Here is a 13,520-nt window from a genome sequence, read left to right as displayed (position 1 = left end):
CTATAAAGAAAAAATTAAATTTCACCAACAACCAAGAAAACTATTTCTATTCATCACTTCATAAAATGTCTACATAATGTCTACATATAAGACATTCTCCAAATGCCCAGTAAGGTGCTGCTCAGTTGAGAAGACAGAAGGTTGATTCTCCAACAAGCAATGGCAAATAACCCCCCGACTCCACGGAAACACAGAATTATAGGATGAAACCCTCAACTCATTCAATTAGAGAGCCTGCATTTCCAAGCAGGATAACAATCTTAGTTTGCCTGTATCTAAGGTTTAATCGAGGCAAATAAAAATAATACAAATATTCACAGCTCTTCCTTACTACACAATCACTCTCAAAGTTTAAGCAATGACGCACTCCTACTTCATTTATCAGTTTAAATGTTAGACAGGGCGCAATTGCTAAGCTAACTTCAGAAGTGATAATGCTTAGAAGAGCTAAATAGAGGAAATAGAATGAGACCTTTGATGAAAGGTGAGTTCCGTTCAGTCTGTTAGTTTGACATTTTACCAGTTCAAGCATAAAATTACCATGCAACACTTGTGAGCAAGTTTCACAAAACACTCACCCTGAGCAAATGTAATTTGGCAATGCTGCTCAAACCCAGAACAGTCTTAGTAAATTTCAATGTACTTATTCTATTGTAGCTATACTACCATAAGCGGGTCTGTCTTAATATAAAAATAATGTCATTCTGGTGCAGACACTTCATTTTCAGGCTACCCACAAAGAGAAACATACTCTTATTTCTGTCCTCGTACCATGCTTTATACCAGTATAATCATACTGGAATATAATCATGCAACAAATATCCTAGAGCATCCACGGTAAGAAATTTCCCTGCGCAGATAAGCATGACTTATAGCAATATTCAAGTTAATCTGACTTACAGACTGTTTTAAAGATGAACCGTTAAGAGACACATTTTTGAAATCTAACTTCTGAAATGCAAAACAGAAAGCAAATTAATCACTGGATTATTTTTTTCCCCCTCAAGTGTGCCCAGTAAAGCAAACAAATCCCAGCCTGAAGTCAAAGTAATGTGTGCCTTTTCTAGAACACAGCTGAACTAGCTCTTCTTACACTATGACCGCAAGATGAAAATTGGAGCAAAGTTGAACACCCCTTACTTTCCTACAATAAGCTCCGGAACAATGAATGCTGGACGCAAACTCTGTATTTTACTCTAGAAGGTTACTGTTGTGAGAAGACGTAACTCATGTTTTTCAAAGACCATACACTGACAGACCCTGCCAGCACGGCGCTCTGAAACACTCCCCACATCGGACCGCCCGTGGCCAGCGAGGAGGTGAAGTGCTCTGGTCGGTGAGTTGCGAGGCAGGGAACACGCTGCTTGCTTGCTCAGGTGGTTCGCTCTTGCAGCAGGCTTGAACAACAGCAAGCTTTCTACACGCACTTGACAGATATATAAAATCAGTATTTTTTATTGAGCAGTATGTTAAACATTTGGATTTTTAGGAAGTCCTGATTATTCTATAAAACCCTAAACAACTAGTAGAAATGGAGAACAGAGATCCCCAGTATTTTTGGGGCCACTTACCAAGATAGTATCCTTCAAGTGTTTCTTTATACTAGAAGCAGAGCAACTTCATAGTGCACATTCAGTCATTAAAAGTAAGCTTTTTTCATAGTGCCTTTTACCTGCTTTTACCCTCTGCTTATATTAAAGTCACGACTGCCCAGAAAATATGGCTTACAAAACATATGAAAACAAGGAGGCAGTCTTACTGGATGCAACTTTTGCAGATACAGACCTACTATTCTGCGTCACTGCTTTAAAGAAGTCAGGATCACATAGACAAGAGCTCAGCAGCCACTACCTGGATCTCTCTTTCAAAAGAGGCCAAGACAATTTAGAGCATAAAACAGAATTTGAAGGAACATCCAAATAACTTAACAGCAACAGTTTTGTTGAAATAAGTTAAAAGTCTCTGAAATACAAATATATCAAGCTCCTAAACATAGTATTTCAATATTAAATGCCCTTTTGATATATGGGGCCAGATTTTCAGAGGAGCTTAGCAAGCAACAGCTTTAGCTCTCTCTGAAGTCTGCATATGGAATTAACACCAAAATGGAACCAAATGCTCCCCCAAAAAATCTGACGTTAACAGGAAATTTCAGTTTCCTTTGAAAAATCTGGCCCAGTAAGCCACAGCAACAAGCGATCTTTATCTTTATTTACAAGTTTTGAGAAGGAACTTGCTGTCATTTTAGGGATTACTGAAGAAGGTAGGGCTGCTCATTTGGAAAAATAAAGAAACTAGAGACACAGAAACAGGATGCAGTGAGGCTTTTCTTGCTCTGCTTTGAAGAGAGCAACTATTCAGTTTTTCTCTCAAGCAGAAGGGGTTTTCTGGGTTTGGAGACAACACAGAGAAGCTTGAGCACATGACTTGGAGCAGACAAAATGCTAGCGTGATGAAGCAAAACACTCGGTCATGCTGATGGCTTTAGTAACAAAAAAAATTGCTAGGAGAGCATTTAGCACATCTGTGTTAGTCTGATGTACATCTGTATAAAGCTAGGGGATTTGGGGGGGGGGGCATTGGTTTTTGTTTGTTTGTTTGCTTTTTACATTGCTGATTTAAATCTCAACAAACTTAGCATTCGCTTAAAATACAGGCATTTCCTTGCTTGAAAGTGTAAGTTTTGTTGGGGTCCTTGCTCAACCACTAGTCAGACGATTCCAAAGACTCTCACAGGTGGAAAAGTATTGGTCCCATGAATCTCAGCACATCAGGTTCCTCCATCTAGAATGTGGCCACCAGCAAAATCATCAGAATGTTCTAAGCTCTAAAGGTAAAACCTTCATTACTTGCAGTGACGTCCAAGACAATGACAGCAATGAACTTGTCAGATCTCACTTGAATTTTTCAGGACCAATTCTCCAACTGTGAAGTAAATTAATCTGAAGACTTTTTGTGAACAGTATTAACCCAATAAATGCATTGTCAGAATTACTATTCAGAATGTAACTATAAGTAACATCTCCAGTTAGTTTCATGATAACTGAAGGACAGACATCAGGACAGAATTGATTTTTTTCATTCTGGTCCTTTGCTTGAAGCACTAAATATTAATCAATTTCAAATGTAAATAGATAAATCAAAAAAAAGAGTATTTGTGTCATCAAAATTGGTGGTGGTAATCTACTTCAGTATTTCTAGGAGGCAGGAGTTGGGTAGTTTCAGTTTTGAACTCAAACTACTGTAAGAATACTATCCCCTGACTGGTAACTATGACTGTTATCTGGACCATCACCATATAAAAGCATCACGGCCAAGTTGCACCTCAAAGCGGATAAACAGGTGGATAAATAAAACATTACATATGAAGTTTTACAAGTGAAACTAAACTAACACATACAAAATACAGAAGAGGGAATACTTGAGTCAGTTCATCGCTAGGGACACCATGAAAATGTTAAGGAAGCTTTGGTAGCTAAAAGTAGCAGTATGCTAGTGTGCTAATGTCTGCCTCCAGAAGGAGCACCAGTAGTTACTTAATCTTATATAAAACTTTTATTCAGAGACAAAGATTCCTATTAAAATTCATCACCATTACCTGCTGCAGTCTTGGAGTTGTTTTTTCACTGTCAAAGCGCTACGCCTTTGCCAGAGTTCCATCAAAGCAGGAAATCATCAAATCACCTCAGCGCTTCACTGTTCCAAGCACTACTCTAAAGCAATAGGTTATCATTTAATTTATTGCTATCAGTTTTAAAGCCAAGCACATAGTAAACATACTGCACTAGGGAAAGAATCCAGCTTTCGTAATGTGATCATCTGAATGAAGCCGCAGAGAGGTCAGTGCTGTTTTCTCCATTTGTTAAAGAAACAGTGTAATTTCACAGAACACTATCAATATATTCTTACTCAGCAGGCAGAAACCGATAAACATGCTATACAGCTAGCAGACAATACCACTGTAGAAAGTGTAGTATCTTAACCGCTGGACTTCAGATATGATTATTACAAGATCTCTCTCTTCCAGACTAAATGCAAAGTTAAAAAAAATTATATACACACACACATACACTCAGGGTTCCCCCCTCCAAGTGCAGCACCAGGTACCAGATACTCTAGAGGGGGAATAACCTCCACCCGCACTTGATCAGGTAGGATCCTTCCTATGAGGCCAACATTACTTCTTCCTTTTTGTACTCAAGGATACTTCTTGCACTCAAGGAAATATGCTGACAGTGCAGTGTCCTCGGAGTCACGTGGCACTTCTGTAACCTCAACAGTTTAAAATGAAGGCAGAACAGAACTTAATCAGAGTGCAGTCTCCTACCAAATACAGGCAGCCGCACCCCACCTCCCCACAAAACAATTAACCTCTGATGGGTGGAGAAACTTCACCTCTCTTACTGTCAATTCACATGTGGCAAAACCCCCATTTTAGGGGCCAGAAGACAACTGCAATCTGACATCCTGGGGCAGCCCACATCCACCCCTTCTGCAGCCAGTTTGTGGAACATCACAGAGCGAGAAAGATTTTCTGAGGAGAATCACAGCATGGGATACTGGGAGCTTTTTCAGACTCGATGCCACAGTCTTATCCACAAACTCCTGAATGGACAAGATATGTCACAAATACCATCACTTTGCCAGGCTACCAGGTCACTTTTCGAGCCTATCATACTGTTCCCTTAAGGTTTGGTTGTAGGTTTTTTCAGACTAACTTTTTTCTAAACATCAAAACCCCCATGATTTATAACCACTGCAAACATGCATATCACATACAGGTGGGCACTGTAGGTACCTATTAGCGGGTTAGGGGATACTGAGCAAACCTGTATTTCCTACACGCAGGTTGGGCAGGGAGGAATAACAGACCCTGCAGAGTGCTCTCACCCTATACACAAAGATGGACAAAGGGCAAGAAGATCCTTCCCAGTTCATGCTTTTGGGGGCAGCCACCCCAGCACTGAAGAAAGCACTCCTGGAAGAGATGCGTTGACATTTTAGAGCATACTTGCTCTCTTGAACCAGTAATGAGAAGAGAAATGCTGCCTTTAGTCTGCTAGCACGTTATGTCATAAGAAAAACAGAAAATAAATCCTTATTCTTAATTCATACTAATAATACTCCAAATTCTTGAGAATTTTTATTAATCCACATTAGTGATAAGTTAATAGTATACTCAACCCTAAAGGCTACATTAAAGCTACACTCAACCCTGAGGTCTACTTTAGAGAGAGAAGAAAACAATGTGGTAGAGGGGAAAAAAAAAAAAAGTCTGACACAGTCTTTAACAGTAATTTGTCCAATAGTTGTTCAAAGTTATTACTATCAGTTTTGCAAGCTGAACAATTAGTATGAGTGAAAGCATAAAGAAGTACATTCACTTTCAGATCTACTGTCACACGAGGATACAGGCTTGGGGGTTGTTTTCCAGAACAGTGACAGTAATGCTTTCCCCAAGCCTACACAACTGTCAATTTAGAGAAGAAAGTAGGCAGTTCACTACATAATTTCCATGAACAACCTCAATCAGGGAGCTGAAATAAAGTATTAGGAACATGAAGACATTCTGCAGTTTTGAAAAGAAGGACTACTATTTTGCATGACTGTGCCAAACCCGGGCAATAAGACAAATTTTTATTTAACTTTTCCTTTAACAAAGAACAGTTCACAGAATAACATGGAAGATAAAAGTAATTACAGCAGTCTCATAGCTTACTGCACAGATGTCTCCGTGTCTGGGCTAACTCCAGTGCAGCCTCATAAAACCTGCAGTTAAAACAACAACTCCAAAAGATCCAAACTCACTGTAAGGGCAAAGGAGCCTTGTTTTGGAAAACACACTATTTTTCAATTCCTGCTTATCTCCAATTCTTATAACATGTTAGAGGTCCTTCATAAATTACCCTTACCTTTAGGTGGGATACATGACTGCCCAACACCTGCTCATTTCTAGCATGAATTTTAACATTTGAAAATACCGGTCTACTTTCACGATGCAACAGACATGGCAGGGCATTTTTTGAGGTTTAATACTGCCAGAAAAAAAAAATATCCAGTAAGAATAAGAGGCAGACAATTTCATTAAAATCTATTTCTTAGTAAAAGGTATGTAAAACAAAACTATTAGAAAACTATTGTTCTGTCCAAAAAAGTATCCTGCTAGACTAATTCAATGTAAGAATTCTCATTTTTCTAAAGCTGAAAAGGCATTATTTTAAAGAAAAAAATACTTCAGGTCTCCTGTTGAGCCTCCACCAATGGGACACCTCAACTTCAAAAACTCCTTATAGGCTGAGCTGTTGGGTACGAATCTTTGCTTTAAGCTTGCTCCTTCTTTTGCTTTAGCCTAACCACTACCCCATTAAACATTTCAGACTATTTTTTCTTAAATAAGCCGAAGCACACCAAATAACGTGAATTGAAGACAGAGTTCACCAAGAGAGTAAAGCCGCAGATGCGAGCAGTGGCGCAAAGGGACAGATCTCAGATTCATGCCGTGGGTGCCTCTTCCTACCAGATGTTTTTGCAGCTGTTCCCAGCCACCACTTGGAGTCACAGCCCCTTACCCTGGGTGGCAGCAGCTGCCAGCAAGGCTCAGGCACCCCTTTCGCATATTTAGCTCTGTGGCTAAACAATGCAACTGGTGGTTTGGTTTTTTTTTTTTTCCTCAGTTAAAAGGCTTCCTCAGGACTTACTGTAGTGTTGAATTCAAAGTTTACTACAAATAAACTCTGCCATCTCAAATTAAGAAATTCAAGAGCTGAACCTCCAGAACCAAAAATCCAAGTTCTCGATCTCCCTTTCATAAATATCTGTACACCTACCACTGATTTTTCCTAGCCAGCACCACACATAACCAGAACAAAAGAGCCACAGGGCAATTAACGCTGCCTTATGGACAGAAAAAGGAACTTATTTATCAAGTATTTAAAACACAACACAGAGGATAAACAGAAGTTTTAAAATTCTGATCATCAGCTGACACATGTATTTACACAAGTCCTGCCTGTCCATTGCTTTATGGCTCTGAACTCTGACTTAAATTTAATGATAAAAACAAGGGATCAATATGTGCAATAGTAATGGTAACGGTACCTTCATGACACCCTTATGTGGTAGATACGCAGCCTTTGAGCGACACGATAATAATAAAAAGATCAAGTTACAGTACCGGTTTACAAGGCCCATGAAAAAGCCAGGATTAGAATTGAGACGTCTTCTGTGCAAGAGCTGAGAAGGGAGCACAGAAGCACAAACTTCATCCAAAGCTGCAGTTAACACATCAGGGACTGGGAAGGAAAATTGCCAGAATGTGCAGATGAAACCCCCCCCGCTGCCATAACTGTGATTCAGAGAAAGGCATGGATGGAAGGTTTAGATCTCTGCTTATATCTCAAATTGATGGATTGTACAGCACAGAACATTAAGAAATTAGTAATTTTTACTTAATATGTGTATAGACTGTACCAATACACATAGAAATATTCACATATAAATACACACACGTATCTATATCCAGACAGAATATTTCCCCCCCCCAAAAATGCATTCTGCGATTGTTATATTTGCTGCATTAAGTCTGCTGACTCATCTTTCCATCACATTGAAAAAAGTTCTAGAAAAGCAGAGAACAATGCTGAGTTGTAAAAAACACTGAAAGAAAGAAAAGTTGCCAGGAAGTTTCAATGTTTTGTGTGTTTGGGTTTTTTTGTGTGTTTTGTTTTGTTTTTTGTTTTTTGTTTTTTTTTTTTAAAAAAAACATTGTAGATTTTTAAGAAGAAGAATCTACCGTTAAGTAGATTGTTAAGAAGATACTTGTTCATCCAAAGAATCACACACTGCTGGAATATCTCTGTCCCAGGTCTCAAACTGTACAGTAAAATAATCTGCTTCCATTCTTATTCCTTTTGCTTGTGTCACCCAGTCAGGACATCGCTGAATACTTCCTTCTGCTGGATGCCTGTGAGGCAACTGAATCAAGGTGAAGGACCACGTCCTCAGCTGTGAGTAGGTAGACGTTCTGCTGGAATCCACTCTCCTCTTGTTCAGACAAGGCTCGGGATGACAATGGCTTCTCAACAGATGTTTGCAAAGAGATACTGAGCAGTGAATTAGTCTTTCCCAGTTGTTTAATTCCTGTGGGCACTAACTGGCAGAAAGCCTTGCACATTTGTTCCAAAGAATAATCAAGATTTTGTCTAAGTAATATTGAACATATATCAAATCAGAAGTCATTTGATTGATTGCTAATTTCTAGCAACGCATTAGTAAGTCTTCAGAAAAAAAGTTTCCATTGCTTCCTTCAAAAAAAAAAAAATTTAAAATATCTTTGGAAGAAAGAACCTGCTCCCCAAAAATCTAGCAAGCTAGAAACTGATGTTGCCAACTAACATTTCTTCCACAAAGAGACATGTTTGCGTTTTGGCAGCGGAATCTGTACACTTTATAAAGCCCAGTCAATCCCCAGGGCAATGATGGGAGAACAAATGCAGCTGTAAAAAGGGTAACACAGGCTAGAAGGGGGGGGGGGGGGGGGGGGCAGGGGGAGCTTTTTTACTGGAAAATTTGGAACTTAATAATTTAAAGGGAACATCTAGGTTTACCATACATAAGAGAAAATCCCTTCCCCGGTTCATTTTAGAATGTTTCTCCTGTATACATCGAAATATTTAGCCCATGTCCACTCAAATAACTGGCTGATGTATTTCCTCTCTCATGTAAATTCCCCACAATTTTTATGTTGGGTTTTTTTAAGCCAGTACTAAAGCAAAGACCCTTTGCCCAGATTAACAACAGTAGCGCTGTTGTTATGCCTAATAATTCAACTACATATTGGGTTTACCTAGTCCCTTTCAATCTTTTTTTTTTTTTTTTTTTTTTTAAAAAAAAGCCTTCTTTGGCTACTAGGTAACACTGGCAGGTCTCAGAGGTAATCTGTTCCTCTTGAGACACAGACCTGAGACTCTTCAATTAAAAGATGTGCTACTCAAATTGTTGTAATTACTGCATTTCAGCATATCTCAATAGTATCTCTCAGGCTCTGAGTACACTGTCACTTAATCCTGCAAAAGCCTGGGCTCCTGCCAAAGGAGGCGACTGGCTCATTCTGCCCCTAGCCGTTCATTCCTAAGTAACCAATACACGTAACAGATACACATAAAAATTAACTAAAAAATACTGCAAATTTTCAGCCAAATTATTTCCCTGATTAAATTCACCATGTGGCTACATCAATGCTGCTGCGAGCACTAGAGGATAGCCCTCTGAAAACTAATCTGGGCTTCTTTGGTGGGTAAATTCTCAGCCACATCAGCATGCACATCTGACTTACTGTAAGAGCTGATACAAGGAAAGCATCAGGAAAACACAGGCACAGCAAGGAGAGGAGAGGAATTCTTCAGAAGGAGCAGGATCTTGTACATGCTTAATTGTGAAATCACACCTACAGAATTGGTGCTGTAGGGGCAGAAAAGGAAAAGTGGCTGGATTCGTATTTACAGCCTGCATTTTCCTTACCTTTCGCCTCACTGGAATGCAACAACATTTATTTCTACACCCAGTTTTTACTTAACTCTCCTAAACTGATTTATGCTTTTTGAACAAAGACAACATCATAATAAGTAAAGGATGACCGTCATTACACTTAAATATAAGTACATAACAAGACTTGGTATTTACTGTTACCTCAGTATTAAGCGTCTTAAAGTCTTTCCTACATCCGTAAGTGTAAACTAAAAGCTGCCTATCAAGTAAGAACAGCACAGGTCAATTTGCCACCTGTGTTAACTTCTGTACTAATTGCGTACACTTACTGAGTAAATTTTTTCAGCACACGCATCCAGAAATAATATTAAAAAGTTATTAAGGTGATGCAGGCTCTTACTTTCCACTATTTTATTATAACAGATCATGTGTTCTATTAGCTTCTTAAGTATCATTAAAATGCTATTTCTAATTCAACGAAGGACTATGCACAGGCTCATGCACATTTAAAGAGAATGCTATGAGTGAGTACGTTTTAATCTAAATTTGGAAGATTTGTGAATAACAAAAGGCTCACAGTTTTCTTGGAATTATCCAGCATTTCTTATTGCCTGCCTAAAACGCATTCTCTCATACCACGTGCATTTGTAAGCTCGGTTAATCCTTCATTAGTGGGAGATGAAAAAAAAAGTTTCTGAAATTTTTTTCTTAAAAATATTTACAAGTTTGCAGTAATTCCATATACACATGCAACGCAGCTGCAATGCAGCCAGATCAGTCATAAAATTCCAGGATCTAATCTTCCAGAACACTACACACACGCACAAAGCTCCTCTGAAGTCCAAGGAATTCCATAGAGGGGCTGTCCTTCCTCAGAGACTTTTTGGTTTTAAAAACAAAGAAAAGAATTCCCCCAAAACAAAGGCAAAAGTGACCCAGCAAGCGTTAAAATTAACAACTCTGAAAATCTTCCTTCCATTTCATCTAAACTCACATCCAAGAAAACTGAGAAAAAAATTATTCCATGGAGGACAAATCCTCTTGGAACAAGGTCTACTGGGAAACGGCCCACTGGTTCTGCTGCCCCCCCTCATGCCACTCCATGTTACAATGCAAACTTAAAAACAAAAAAAAAGCTCAAAACAAAACAAAAAACCCCCCACACTATAGATGATGGGACACAATCTGCCTTTCTACTCCTACAAAGCCCAAAGTGAAGTTCCCTTGAGAAAGATATTGAAAAACATGAAAATTGCAAGATGCGTAGCAAGTAAGCAACTATTTATTTTGCAAATTGCAATACAAATTGAAGTTCAAACCAGTTTTGCATAATTCCCAAATTCTTCTTTGACTGTCAAATACAGGCAGTTGTACTTGGAGGTCATGTCAGCTTTTCAGGGGCTACCTTAAATGCAATTTAAACAGAATAAACAGCAAGAAGCAACAAGAAAAAGCTGACTAATTAATACTGGGGTTCTTAACCTGTGACTGGATTTTGCCAGTCATCCATTTCTACAAAATTGCTCTTTGGTTTGAACAGTTCTGAGGCACAGACGTACTATAGTTAAGACTTAAAAAAGAAAACCCAGAACTGCTCATCATGGGTGTAAGCACCACTGATAACAACAGCACCATATCTGATGACCTGTTTCCACTCAGTTGCCTTTGGGCTTTCTTTCAGGCCACGTCCCTTAAAGGAAACACAGTTCCTAAGGCGGTAAAGACCTATAGACAGTATCTTCTTAAATTCCTCTCAAAAGACCTAGTTCTCTACAGAGATGCAAATTCCACATTCTACTTTTTTCTTTACATTTTTATCTAATTAAACACAAAATAGAAGCGTTCCTTCATACTGTCCTTAGTCCTCCTCACCAAGAATATAATCTTACTCTGCTCATTCTTCCTCATATTATACCTCGCCATCTCACATCTGAGATTTGCTTGGTCCTGTCTTCCCAGAGCAGAGGTCATAGCTTAGGCTTGATTTGGGAGATACCAGTTGCTAAAACACATACGCAGTTTGCATATTTTGGAATTCTTTAAATAGATTTAAAAAAAAAAAAAAAAAAGAGAGGGGCTTCAATCCCAAGCCCCTTTTCAATATGAATGCTTATACAACACAAAAAAAAGTCAGTGGCACTCAAAAAAATTTGCTTTCATTTTTGTATTCAAAGGCCCAGGCACTTCTGGAAGGTTCAAGTTATAATACCAGAGAGAGGGAAGTTGCCTTTATTTACTCAGTCAAGGTAAAAAGTAAGGCTTTAGAGCAGTTCATTTGTAGATATCCAAATGTAACTGATGTACAGGGAAAGTAATCATAAAGTGACTCCTCTGTAATTAGAAGTTTTAAGCAACGACAAACATTAATACGCATTCTTAACCACAGCAGTAATCTCTTCCATGACAGACAAATGAACTAAATAATGCTCATTTGGTGGCTCATTGGATTGTTGTGCTCTATGACAAAATACGTTGTATTGACTATTCATTTCACTTTTTCAAGTAAGCACTTCTAAAATAGGCTGTGAATATAGTCTACGTTATATGCCAGGACATTCTATCTCATTAAACATAATATAGGATCTCAAGGCACAGGTTTAATCAATCTTTTTCTATGTGTATACTTGCAGACATGGGCATTTTAACCAATACATTTTAACATACTTTCCTGACATGAGTGGAACACTTCAAAATTCATTATGCAGGCTAACTTACAGACAATAGGTTTTGAAGAATACAAAAGAGAAAAGTACCGATTTTTTAAAAAATTTATATTACAAGGCTGTAACTATAGAACTCTTGCGTTTTGCGCAATCTCAGCCAAAACCACTTTAAGTAACTTAACCACGTTTAGATATTTGTCTTGTCTAAAAAACGATCAAGCATCTATTTGGATCTCATTAAACATCAATTTTAAGAAGCAAAAGCAGTTACAAGTCAGTAATAATCTGATATGCCCATAACAGCATCAGCTGTTTAGGTACTCAGTGATGAGCGATTATAAGACTTAATGTGTCAAAGAAATCAGCAGAGACCAAAGTTGGGGAACAATAAGGCGCCCCTATTCTGTTCTGCGTGTGAGAGAACAGTTAGGTGGCTGTTTAATGTTATGTTTTCACCCCAGGAAAAAAAACAAACCCAAACAAAAAAACCAAACCTCTAAGACATACCTCAGTATAAAATCCTATTTGAGACAAGACAGTGGAACTTGTGTTTCAGCATGGTCTGTACATACCACCATACATGCCTTGGCTGGCATTTAGTGGACTACCTACAGCAAGCTAAAAACTAGTTGCACCTTGTCTTCACTGGCATTTTATATCAATTTAACTTTCTTGTTATAAATACGACCCTTCCCTCTGCTTACTTTTTTTGTAAAGATGCAATTAAAGAATGACATGAAGTAACTTTCTTTTCACATGAACAAAAAACTTACTGTAATACAGAAATTGGCATTATCTTGAAACCTACCCTCCTGCTTCTTTGCAGAGCTTCTACTTCATGTTCTGGGTCTAGCTTGGATTTAGAGAAACTTAGAAATTGAGTAACAACTGTCAGATATTCAAAGGGACAGGGAGTCAAAAGTGTGAAAGGACCAGAAAGCGGAGATTTTGTTCTTGTTTCCTTTGGCTATTAAGACTGTGAACTATCCCAGCGCACTCAGTCAAAAGAGAATTATTCCCTTTATTAATTTTCTTTCAGGCTTGTTTGGTTGGTTGGTTTTTTCCCCTGTTTTCTCTGTGAAGATCTCTGTACAGGTATAACTGTGCAGCTGCAAAAGTACCAGAATGAAATTAAACTTGCAGCTGGCCAACGTCACCTTGGTTTCGTTCTGATGATCTGAAGCAACAGGGAGCTCAAGAGCAGCAGCACAGGTTCAACTCTCTCCGTGCAACTGCTTCTCAGCAGGAAGTGTCAAAAACAGAAGTGAAGCTCACAGCATAGGAAAATCTTTTATTAAGTTGTCTCTATTGTCCAGCAGGGTAGCTAGGGATTTGGAAGGCCCCAGAGAGAACCGCAACATCCTGTACAAA

General features: G+C 38.6%; 1 protein-coding gene across 2 annotated transcripts in view; it reads right to left on the bottom strand.

Moving 5' to 3' along the window:
* MAP2K1 (mitogen-activated protein kinase kinase 1) overlaps positions 1–13,520 on the bottom strand; it is a 40,901-nt gene that overhangs the window by 24,104 nt on the left and 3,277 nt on the right. The window lies entirely within an intron of this gene.

This window comes from Nipponia nippon, unplaced genomic scaffold (assembly GCF_047370975.1).
Source record: "Nipponia nippon isolate SJK-2023a ecotype South Korea unplaced genomic scaffold, ASM4737097v1 scaffold_9, whole genome shotgun sequence".
NCBI classification, from domain to species: Eukaryota; Metazoa; Chordata; class Aves; order Pelecaniformes; family Threskiornithidae; genus Nipponia; species Nipponia nippon.
The sequence above is the reverse complement of the archived record's forward strand: the minus strand, read 5'-3'. Positions and strand labels throughout refer to the sequence as shown.